The 13,504-nt window shown below is 33.0% G+C and overlaps 1 protein-coding gene across 7 annotated transcripts in view; it reads right to left on the bottom strand.

Moving 5' to 3' along the window:
* The window catches only part of LOC105194346 (glutamate receptor ionotropic, kainate 2), a 305,511-nt gene that overhangs the window by 137,950 nt on the left and 154,057 nt on the right, over nt 1–13,504 (bottom strand). The gene's annotated exons all lie outside the window — the stretch shown is intronic.

Genomic DNA, 13,504 nt, shown 5'->3' with positions numbered 1-13,504 from the left:
TCCTTTGCTTTTGTGAAGTGCACTGAGAATCCATATATCAAATCCATATAACTCGTAACACGTTATACGTTACGTGTTGCTTGTTTCTTGTTTTATTGTCGGATCATTTGTACATTACGGTTTCATTTAATAATGAGACTTTATAGAAAATCGTTATTTTTTATTAAAATTTAATTCGTTTAATATGAACTAAAAATTGCATAACGACTTTTCTTTAATATTATTACATAAAATGCTCAGCGTAAATAAATCTAAGAATGACAAAATCGCAAATTTGACAAATATGATAAATTTATTGAAAAGCAACACTAATTATTTTTTAAATTATTAAAGAAATTATTAAAGATATAAATGAGCACTCTCTCTCTGGTCGTAGAGGATCGCTCCAATTTCCCATCTATATTCAGTGGTTCGTTATCGTAAAATTGGTGTCCACGAGCTTGGCCCCATTCACGACTAACCGATAACCATCCCTTCCGTCGTCCTGAGGAAATAGGACAACGACCTCGTATTGGATACGGAGCTAGCAACAGATATCCTATGTATTTATACGCGTTTTACACTGCACGATATTAAGCGACGTTAACAACCTACGACGACGTTTCTCTGTCGAGTACCTGCTCTACAATTCTGCAAACTCATTCGTGAATCCACCGCGGAAGTACCACCGCATTTGACATACATAACGAACCTATAATATCCGTAGTGCCACAAGATGAAAAACGAATATCCAGAACATTTAAAAATATATCCATGGAATGCAAATAAGATTGGCTAAGTTTAATGTGATAACAGTATTAATAGAAATGTCAAATCAGTTTTGTAATATGTAATACAAATTCGATTACTGATAGCTTCTAGTATAGATAGAAAACCAAATACATAATATAAAATGGCTACACTTTTTTTATAAAGTAACTAATAAAATTGAAGCTTATAATTACATTTGACTAAAAAGTTTTATAAAATAATGTACAATTATAACTATGTGTATGCATAACAGCCTTCTTTGCATTTCAAAATATTACTTATTCATTTGTATTTTATTATTAAGTACAGTAATTAATTAATTCAATTATAAAAAATTTAAATACACGTTTAATATAAAATAACATTTATATATTATATGTTGTATAATAATATTTGGTACGATATATTCGATAGAATTTATAATCGTTACAAGCGTTCCATCATTATACATTCAGTATCGTGTAACAAATTATCAGAAATAAGATTTTTAAGATTATATATTGTATAAAATATGTATACTGAGAAAAAATTTTCATAATTTTAGTAAAAAAATTTATTAAAACTAGATTTGCTTAATTTAAATAAAGAATGTTTAAGGTATAAAGTTTCTTTCATTAATTATAATAAATTAAAGCATTAAAATTAAAAAATAATTTCTTGTTAAAAAATTTAGTTGAATTACATTCAGATTTAATACATCACAATATAAGTTCGTTGAAGTCTAGTAAATAAATGTTTAAAATGTTAAATTAAGATCTTTTAATTAAAAAAATAACATTATTAGAGCGTTTAGTAAATATTTGTTTAAATTTACGTTTCTAAAGTTACGAAAATAACAAGTTGTATACAAACACATGGTTTACTAAAATTAAAGAAAATTTCCTTTTCTGGTATATTTTTTTAAGCTATATAATTATGTTTCATCCAATGAAACACCTTGTATTAAGACGTGTTTGTGGTATACAAGTCGCAGCTTGCAATAGTATTTCAGCTCCGTACATTGGTGATTGTACGTACTTTGGTACGTCTTATTGTTAGCTACTACGAGTCGGGTCAGCATTGTAATTTCAGCAACATAGCGTAAACCTATCTGCGACTTTGCGACAAGGGGACTATTACCAGGCGTGTCTTGGGGTCGTGTACAGTACGGGGACGAATCGTGCGATTGGGAACAAGTTTGTATAACTACACCGAGGGAAATTGTGCAGAAACTTCGCGTGGCATTTATAGCTGAGCTTATCCTGATATACTAAGCCATGTACGTAAAGTGCCCTTGGTTACGCGCTGAGATATTTGACGGCGATTAGTAAGGACGCAAGATGACTTTGCACGGACTTAAGCCAATAATTCTCAACGACGTGTAGCAGGATCATAATCAAGAAGCATGAAGAGAGTGGGGAAAAATCTCTTCTCGCTTCCTCTAAGGTTTCACAGATATCATCCAAGCAGAAAGATGTTCCACACGTTGTTCTCGACATTTAGAAATATGCTTACAGAAGAGTTATGCTTTCGCAGTGTTGTAACATGTATTCTTTATGTATGTATGTAAGAAGCGCATTTGTCACTTGCAAGAAATGGGAAGAAGATTTCTTTATTATCGAGATATCTGTTGTTCGCATCAAGCGCCGCGGTAGTTATTTAGATGCCAATTTCCCACACCAAACCCGGGATCGAAATTTCATCGCGCGATCGTAAGAAAGTTCGAAACCTGAATCTGCTGAGTGTTAAACCCGCTCGGGATGGGAAAGTTTTTACAACTTCACGGTTATGATCCCGTCGGCGATGAGATTCACGAACGACTTTCGACACGTCGCTCGATCGCAGATCAAATCGGAAATCTGGGAAACGCGAGGATATCGCGGTAAATGGAAATCTCACTTCCCGAAATTTGCCTCGTTTCACGTAACCCCGCCCATCCGTCCTAGTTTACGCGTTGACTGGCGCGTACATGCGTGGAAACGATTCACGCATGTGTACGACACAAACAATATCGCGGCAAATCCTCGGAGATTCTTTCCCTTTCTCTTCCCTGATATCCTTCAGAGGTCAAACAAACCTAGCTTTACATAATCCTCTTATCACATATAAAGCTTTAGAAATATCGTCACGAGAGGATTATTTTGTATACTTCTAAACTAATCAAATTAAGCCGCAAAGATGAATCGTATTAAGGAAATAATGTTGCGTCGTTGTCATTTTTATATGAGAGCAGTTTCGAGAACTTGCACAAAGCACAAGAGTTGCACATTTTAAGCTAAGTATTTGGCTATTTAATACCAGCTAAAAGTTATCGAAATTTAAAAACTGAACACTTCTCTACGTTTATTCCTTTTTCTTCTAATCAACAAAAAAAAAATTTAATCGTGAATACACGAATTTTGGCTCTGAAATTAGCTGTAAAAAAAAGAAAACAATGAAAAATTTGATTTATAGTGGTTTTCGCAGCGAAAATTACTATATTTTGCTGCGGTTTCAAACAAATAATTTTTAAACGAATAAATGGATCTAAATGGAGTTTTGCACAAATATTTCTTAGAGTTTTATTAGTATATGTAAAAATTTGGATCTAATTGGAAATGCTACTTTTCCTTTTTTTGCAAAAAAGTATTGCAAAACGCAATTTTACATAAGAATCAAGAGTAAACCAAAAATTAAATCACTTTTAAACCAATAAGTGAATTGTGTTCAAATTTTACGTAGATACTCAAACGTAATGCTAGAAATATTCAATGAACTTTTTATATTTTTGGTAATGTTCCTTTTTTCGAGTTTTAACCTATATATCCTTAATAAAAAAAAATTGATGTTAATCACAATTCGTTATTTATAACGAGCGTTGTGGAGTTGTGCGCGGTGATTTCCGCGCAGCGGTGACGCGCGCTAATTTCAATTGGGCTCGAATGCGCGTGCAGATGATGCCTGGCTCGTTCGCCGCTTCCGGCGGAACGGCTGATGCGGAAATGGGCCGCGGGATTTCGCGTCGTGTAATCGGAAACAGCGCGGTCGCACGAGCGTGAGCCCCCGTGGAAGGGAGAATCCGGGAATTCGCGTAGCGACGCGACGGTGCGACGAGTAAGCGCGTATGCAAAGCAGGCGACGGTCCGCGGAGCTGAAGCTTAATGAAAAATCGATGCGCCCTGTTTCCGGAGTGCCGACCGTTATCCGAGGGAGGACGGGCGCCGCCGGCGGCGGATGCGGGACCACCTGGTGAAAGAGTTCGCGGGCGCTGGTGCCGCGACCTCGTAACCGACCAGAGTAGATGGGCCCTGGCGCAGATAAAAATCCCACGACTATGCAAATTCCTCGGCGCTGAAATCCCGCGTAGGATTAACACGACCAGGACCGCATCGTCGTCGACGAAAGAACGTAGTATGGAACTCGCTTTTATATTACGCTCCGTTGTCGTGCGGTCGTGCTCGCTTCAGTGGAATGCTCAACGAGCATTCGCGAATTCTCTGTCTCGTAGGAGCCTCGCATCTAATGAGAAAGTTAAATCGCAGAAAATAAGAATTATTACGGATTGTCAGACTGCTCAGTTCCACGAAGGTAGTTTTCGAACTTTATTTATTTCGAATGTTTTTATCATTTTTAATTAGGGTAACTGTATCCTGTATAGGCTGCCTAAGCTTTGCGATTTTTTCTAGTTTTTCGCCGAGTTTAAAATTAAAAACTGATGACCGAATTTAAAGTAGGAAACATTTCTAATTTAAAATATGGAACAGTTTCAAATATTTACGTGGACGCAGGAAGATTTTTAGAAAAAAAAGTATCACTTAGATCGTACTGAGTACACATGTACTCTACATAGCATAATTATGGCAGAAGAAGAACAGCGGTCGTGAATATATCTATCATTGTGTGTAATACTGAAACATGTTATTGATCTAGGCCATATTAGTTCTACCTTACAGCTTTCTTTCTTTCACTATAAACAGGATGCTGTGACAAAAATATACATTAAATACAGCGTTGTAAAGTACAAATATAGAGCAAAAATAATATGAACTATGGAGGTAAATAACTATCACTTGATCAGTATAAAAAACAGTAACTTTCCTACGAAATATTAAATCATGAGAAACATAATTAAGAAAATTCTATTTTTGACCTAATTATCAACGACAGAATACACAAACTGAGCAGTCACTGTTGCAAACAAGTCACACGTTGAACCTGTACGACATGCTAGCGTTATTTGTTCAATTCATCTTACTAACTACTTAGGAACAGCAAGTAGGTCAAATTAGATACGAGGCAATGTCGGGTACTTATTTGATATATTTGATGTTAATAGTGCGTCGTAGAGATGTAAGTTAAAATTGATACGAAATCATGTTATGAAATTAATTTTAGATAAAATATGTAGAACCAGTAAAAGTAAAATTTTGTCAAATTTGAACAATTTAGGAAATTCTTTATTAATAGATAAATAATGTTGCGTGTTATTTAGTAATTGCTTTGTGGTTACGTGATAGTTAACTGGTTGAATTAATTGATACTTTAAACGTCGTCTGAAATGTTAATATATTGTTTCGATGACGTTTATTATAAACGGCGTAACAAAGGATGCATCTATTTGTGGTTATTATCCGGTGCACAACAAATAACACTTTATTTACAAGAAAGCGACGCTATGACGTCTAGAGACGTTTATTAATGAGCGGCGACTTGTCGTGTCGTCAACCGCTTGTCGCGAATATTCATTCGCAAAGTTGTATTGTAAGATTTTCTCTTCCCCGCTAACAATCCGATTAACGTCCCCTCTCGCGTCCTACCTCCAACGCCCTTATGCAAGCGTAATTTATTGTTCTCTACAAATGCTACACGGAGCAAGAACCGACCGCGATGAAACTTTCTTTCTACTATTTTAGAGACAAAAATCTTCACCACTGTGTCTAATGGAATTACATAAAATTAATCACGCTTGTCGCATGAAAGCTCGAGCATGAGGTACGATCTTGTCCTTTATAAGTCTTCCATGAATAGTGAAAGATACGAAAATCAGTCATATTAAATTATGATCGGAAGAAGGAATGATTCCATAATTATTTTAAGATGGTGCAGAACGACAGCAATAAATTTATAAAGGTGTTTTCTGAAAAAATTCCGTTATTTCTATCGTCCTTGTCGTAATCTAAAATTTCAATTTAAGTTAAATAGCCGTGTATTTTGGTATGCAAATGAACGTATTCAAAGGATTGTCCTGCGAAGTTACTTCAGAAGTTACACATCCTTCCTTTTCTGATATTGTTTCTTAGATCATCATAAAAAAGGATCGAAAATTTTTTAGAAAATTTAAATGATTTTTGACTTATTGGAACTTTGATCGTATCTAACACTGTATAATCAATGAATAAATGACTTCTTTCCCGTGCATTAGGTAGTTCCTTAGATACATGAATAATTTATAATACCCAATTTGTCACAATCGATAAAGATTATACCATTTCTGTTACTATAAAAATTAATTACCTACATATGTTGCTCCATATAAATCTAATACAATTTTTGTACAGATAAATTTTTGAAATATCCATTTTGCAACAACCAACAAAATTGATTTAACATTGCGATGAAATTGTTTATATATTAAGAATAATTCTCTCATTTTCAAAAATATTATTAAAACAACATATATTAAATTCCTATAATTTAAGTATGTTTGAAAATTGTATGTATGAGCTTCCACAATTTTTTAAATAAATAGACTATATAGTTCTCATTAAATTTTTTTTACATGCAAAAAGTAAAGATTTATTGCACTATTTAAAACTATATTTTTACAAAACTGTTTGACTTTACTTTTGATAGAACAAAAAATATCCCAACAAAAAATGTAAAAGTGTTTAACAGCAAGGTGATAAGACCGTTCTTTATTGAAAATTATTCGCGAGTACTAGCCACCAGAAAAAAATAGAAAATTCCTAGATCGGCAAGAATTCGCAACGAAGATGGCGGAAGTTAATAGAATTCCTATAATGCCGACGATGATGCAGTCCTATGTAATCCCACAATGTGTCATTCTGTCGAACATTTCACACGCTTTGACAAAACGTTCCGATATTCCAATAGCGGTACTTCAATTTGTAATCTGCTATTACCTATTAATAAAACGATGTAAACGTTCCTTTACCGCTTATTCCGTTCCACATAAATCCATTAACCAATCAACCAATTAATATAATAATTTTTTTTTAGTTTTTTTTATGGTTTATCATTTCACAAAAGTGAAAATTTTATATATTTAACAAAATAAAAAAGATTATGCGTTTTTATACATTATTATTCATCTATCTATATATATTTTCCACGTGCAAAAATATTGGTATAAAAGTATAATAAGGTAAAAATATCTAGATATATAAAAAGTTTCTCCAAAAAAATTTTTTTAAAAATATATTACTGATAAGGGATTATCTGTTCTATGTTTATAGGCCATAAAAAAGTTTTCAATATCTCACATTGATACTTAAAACGCAAACATAAATGTTTTAGTAAATTATTATATTTTTGTTTGACAATGAAAAAATATCCAATATATTCACTTTGAAATAACCTGAAAACTGAAATAATTCAAAAACTGTAATAAAACGTAATTTGTTTGTGAAAGATTTGGCAGAAAATATATACATTGCCGTGAGAACCTTGATTACTATTTCCATTTTAAAAGAGTTTAATCGTTTGACGCAGGTCAAGTTGAAATTAAATCAAACGTATCGTGTGACCAACGATATTCGAGCACATTTGTTTATCGATACTCCTCGATATTTCTACCACGACACTCGTCGCAGATAAATGAGAGAGGCACATGCGTATTCGCTGAATCAGTTCGAAACAATAGGAAATATTGAACTTGTTTTGTACTGAACTAGTTGACAAAAACATAGTAAATCTTGAAATCTTTGTAACAAATAGTCGCATCAGTTTTCAAGTTTTTGTTGAATAAAATAATAATTTTTTTCATGTATAAGATTTACGTCATCGTAATTTGTGTAATTAAATTAAACACGTAATTTAGAACAATATTTAAAAATAATTCAAGAAAGATTTATTTTAAGTTTACAAATTGTTCTCTCTCTAATATATATTATTAGTATTATTTAAGTCACGACATTTTTTAATAAATTTTCGTAATCTTGTAAAATAGTAATTTGGTAATTTTATGAAACATGTAATACTAAGCTTTTAACTGTTGCAGAGTTGTACATTACTTTTATACTTTCGAACGTTTATCTATTTCGTAAAGAAATACAATTCTCTTCATTGATGAGATGATACACAAATTACGATATCAATTAATTGATATGGCAACTATATGCAGAGGGAATTATGAGAGAGTTTATGCAATTATTTCCATACAATTCTTCTCGCTTTCATTATAAATTGCGGTGAAGAATAACAGCAAGATTATAATATTCTTATTCGTGTTATTAACCCATTTTATTAGAAGAGAGGAAAAGAAACGGTCGTACGAGCGCGAGACGATTTTCGCGGCGGCGCGTCACTAATTTTATTAAAAGTAGTAAAATGCAGGGTACGAAATTATAGCTCTGAAACTCGCTTCCTTAATTGAGGAAAAAGTTTGGATCGCGCCGCAGCGAGTTCCATAAACGGAGTGACGCCGCCCATAGCTGGAGCCAGCCGGTGCGATCGATTTGCCGTACCGGCAAAACTTTCGTCTATCAACCAAAAGTGGCGGTTTCGTCGGGCCTGCTTCTCGTGTGCTTTGTGAAAATTCAAAATTGACCGAACCAAAATGAGATATTGAACTTGAACGTGCGCGTTCTCCGCCTGTCCGACATTTACGTTACGGTTAGCAAGATAATAAATTACGTCACCGTAATTTATTATAGATGTTAGATAGGATGACAAGATGGTTAAAAAGCGCGAAAAATATGATATCGTCAACAGCATCACTTTAAAAACAATGTTTCGAACGAGAGATTAGTTTGTTTAGAATGTTCAATGGCTAAAACATTCTTATCGTACGTATTATTTTTTTTCAAGATTGCAAAAATTATTTTTTTAAGTAAAATCTAATTTTTTTTGTAATAAAAGCAGTAATCTCAATTTCACGGAATAATATAATTCCTACGAAAAAATTGCAAATATTTCAATAATATATATAAATTCTAATATTATATTAATAATACATTTTTGTTAATGCAAAATTGGTAATTACCTGTTGTTATTTGTTGCATCTCAAGCGATCTTATAAACAGTTTGACAGCTTCATTTGCTTGTGATAATTAATTCTGCATAATTTAGGGCAGCGCTTTAAGTCCGCCAGCGATTAAACAGCATGTCGGAGCGCGTACGCAATTGGGGGAACGAGGGATCTTCCTGATATAATACAATATAATGTGAATGATAACATTGTTCGGAACTTTTAAGTGCTTCCCTATGAGTATCTTAGACTCGTAGTTTGGTGTCCCGACTTAGGCGCATTCTCTTAAGCGGTTTTGTAAGAGAATCTCTTGGCAGCACGTTGCAAAATTAGTTACAATTATGACCAATTTTTCATTGGCTATTAATTTATTTATTATAATGTAACAAACGGAGTATTGCATACACATATTCCATCTCTGTTTTTTATGTTTTTTTCGAAAGAAGATTCTTAATCCTTTTTCTTTGTACGGATAAATTCAATTGAGATTCCTTATATCATTAAGAATACATGTATTCAATTGAAGGGATAGAACAAGAAATTATATAATATATATCAAAGTAAAAGTTATAATTTGTAAAAATTTCAATTTCATATATTTGCGATTATGTGAAATTAAAAAAAAGATTATGTCATATCAAATGATGTATCATTCTTATGAATTCAATTAAATCTATATTCTTATTATGAAGAATTCTGCCACGTGCAGAATACATTCTGTATATGTTGCAAGATATGCATTCTGTATATTTTGCTCATTAATTTTTTTAATACAATCATAATATATATAATAATATTATGTAAAATTAATAAGATACCTATATATATATATATATATATATATATATATATATATGCTACAAATTTTGATGGGCGCCTTTTTATAACATTTTCGTAACGAAGAAACATTTGTAATACAAAATTAAGCGTAAGTCGTTTTATATCACGATATAAACCACTTCCGACTTTTTCTTAGTTATACTGTACTAGCGAGGGTCATATCCGAGAATTTCAAGTAGATTTACTAAATAACGAGGAATCCCTTCTTAACGAACTTCGCCGGCTCGTAAATTTATTTTAATTTTAAGGGCGGCAAAACGGCGCATACTTTGTAGAAGAGAAAAATAGCGGAAGTTAGCCAAAGAATAGTCAGCTATTCTGAGACTTGCGTGAGAAACGAGAGACTACGTTACAGGGAGACTACGTTAAATAGCGAGAAATGAAAGGAAGTCCACTCAACGTCGCAAGAGCCATCGTGGTTTCTTTATTAAATCGTCTTGTCTGAACAGACAGTTACTTTCGTTGATCAAACAACTTCATAATACGGAAACATGATCGTGATGTCTCTCATGTTTCCCTTTCCCGTACATTCGATCTCAATACACATTTTAAGAAACATTTATGCGTTTACATCGCAAACCATGAGATAAAAGTTTCATTATTATTATCGTATCATATGTCACAGCTTTTAATTGTTAACCTTTAATGATAGAAATAATATGACATTAAATGTTTTTCTGAAACTCTTAATTTATTATCATATCAATTTAATATTATTTTAATATTATAGTAAAAATATTATTACGTTTTAATCTTTAGTAACTCGGAATTTTTGTAACTACTGACATTTCGATGCAAAAGTCGATACGTTTTCTAACTTTGACCATCATAGAAATATGTATAATAAATTTTGGCGAACTTGAAATAGTATTTTTTATAGAGCATTCCATCGTTTTCGCCAAAATATCTTCAGTATTATTTGCATTCGTATTTTTTCGTGACTGCAAGATAGGTACGTTTAATTGCACGCATATAAGCCCGCACAAAACAATCCGATTTATCTCGTCGCTAGAGCCCTGCGGACAGAAAAACGCGCGATGAAAGAAACGGCGGAAATTGTGGCGACCCGTAAGTATTCATAACGTTTGCCTGGCTTTTTGTGCTTACCGCTATATGCGCATATTTTATTGGACGTATAGTGATTTAGATATTGAACGTTATTATCTCCGTCTTTTTTCATTTTAAATATTATAAAACGACTCCAGTTTTCCTCGCGAGATATTACATATACGAAGAGATTATAAGCGAATAGAAAGTTGTTATTAAAAATAAGAATAAATTTCGCGTAAAATATTGTACAAAAGTAAATGATAAATTCCGGGTATTTATCACGATACTGTCAATAGTTTTCAGAATTTTATTTTATTATTAATTAATCATTAATTAAGAATAGTTGGCAACTTTTATAAAATTTTTTAAATTAATTCTAGATTCAGCCTCCATTCTTACTACTTATGTTACCAAATTCTTTGCTAGCCAAGCTGAAAATGATGCAATCAATATCCCAAACTGATTTAATAATTATTGTCACTCTAGAAAATACTGCAAAGAACATATGGAAATATCCAAGTTGGACAGGCATAATGTGATTTTGAAAAAATTAAAGAGCTAATTATTTTGCGAATTGCACGGGCGAGAGAGAACATTTACGAGCGCACTATGGTAGCAGCAGTAGCGCCGTTGTTGTAATTGAAAAGCTCAAAACCATAATTACGGTGGCGCGCTTTCGAGGCAGGCATCGCCCTTATGCGCGTCCCGTAATTGCATGAAAAGCTAACGCACTCTTACCACGGTCCAAGCGAGTAGCTCCTCGCCAACGCTTCGCAAGCTGACCGAGAAGAACGGAGGGTGGCCAGCATTCTGAGCTGACCTTAACAAGACGCGCTACGTGTTCTGATTAAATCGGATGCGACATTTGCACGGTGTGACATTTAATGCATACGTAGAAGGTCCAGTACGGTTAGTACGGATATGGACAAATCCAACGCATCTGACGCAAATCGCCACACAGAGATTTGTAGATTCATATTATGCTTCAAATTATAACTATTAGGTTCAACATTTTGGTATCCTTTACCACAAAAGATTTTATTTAACTACATAATATATGTTAAGAAAATCTTTTTTCTATAAATTATGTGATTACGAAGGAGAGTACACATAGAGAAACAGATCTTTAAAAATTTTGAAAACTTGAAACAGATTTTTACACGTGCTATCTATTTTTTGTAGAAAATAAAAAGAGAATTTATCTTATATAATAAAACATCACCAGCCGTTTATTTTGATGTGTTTTGCAATTTCGACCAATTTCATAGATTAATTATATGACCTAATATAATTGCCTTTTTAAAGCTTTGATCGAGTATTAATGCACATCAGGAAAATGTCTTTTTTTTAATCTTGTGATATTTTCAGACATTTCTAAAATTCAATATGTGCTAGCATGTTTGTGATGACTTCAAAAAAATGGGATTGTAAATTATAAATTGTTATATTACATTTTTATAATGTATTTGATTTGGTACTGTGAAATAATGCATTATTTGTAACGCCGTTATCGTTATCGTTACTTTTCTTTTATAACGAACGTTACGTTTTCTGTCTATAACGTAATGGTAATGTCGTTACATTTTTACATTAACGACTTTTATCGTTTTTTTTATAAATGTACAATGGACGGTACAAAGTATAATCGTAACACCGTTCATACATGGAATATGCTCCATGTTTCATATATTATGCGTAACATTGTTCATGCATGATACGAATTCATACATGAACAATGTTACATACAATACACGAATGATACATGGAGTATACTTCATATATAAACGATGTTACGATTAATCAAAACCACTATAGATTTCGTATTGAACTGAAGTGCGACATAGACAATTGGCCACTCTTAAAAAATGATTATTCAAATATATCGTGAAAGAATAACGAATCGTTACTTTTTAAATAACGGTAATGGAAATACATTACATTTTAAAATTAGTAACAGATAACGATAATAAATTACTTTATTTTTTTAAAAAGTAACGGTAACGCGGTAATGTGTTACTTTTGCGAGAAATATTTATAAAATAGTAATTTTAAATACAATCAGTTCTGTTGTCCCTCACATTTTGTTCTTTTAATATATAAGAAACAAAATTCTCTTCTAAAAAAAAAAAAAAAAATTAATACATTATGTTTCTGTGTAGTACCTCGATTCTCAGGATGTTGTGCTGCGCGCTTTTATCGTGACCGTATTATTTTGCACTTTTCACCAAGCGTGTGCGGAATAGCTACACTAGGTCCAGAAAAATAAAAAACGTTTTGTCAACGCGGAAAGTGACTACATTATTCATGACTGTCCTCGCACATTCGTGATTTCATTCCCTTCTTTATCTTGCATCCTTCTAACCCTATACCCGTACGATCCCACTGTTCTTCACCATCGTGTATAGCATTCGTTGACGTACAGAAACGTGATCGGGAATCACGTCGCGGAAAGACAACATGTCGTTACGTTCGAGCCACACTCGGTGAGAACACAGTTGCACCTGTATTGTTTGTACAACTGCTAATGAGCGCGCACCACCTGGCTATCGTGTATAATTACTCACGGGATTGGTCGTGTTTAATCGTCATCCGTAAATCGACGACCTGTTTATGAAGGCTGGTGTAATCTACCGATAACTATTAGCCGGTATTCAGAACTATTGGGAAATTAGCATTAATGAATCAAGGGATTTTGAT

Source organism: Solenopsis invicta, chromosome 1 (assembly GCF_016802725.1).
Source record: "Solenopsis invicta isolate M01_SB chromosome 1, UNIL_Sinv_3.0, whole genome shotgun sequence".
Lineage (NCBI taxonomy): Eukaryota > Metazoa > Arthropoda > Insecta > Hymenoptera > Formicidae > Solenopsis > Solenopsis invicta.
The sequence above is the reverse complement of the archived record's forward strand: the minus strand, read 5'-3'. Positions and strand labels throughout refer to the sequence as shown.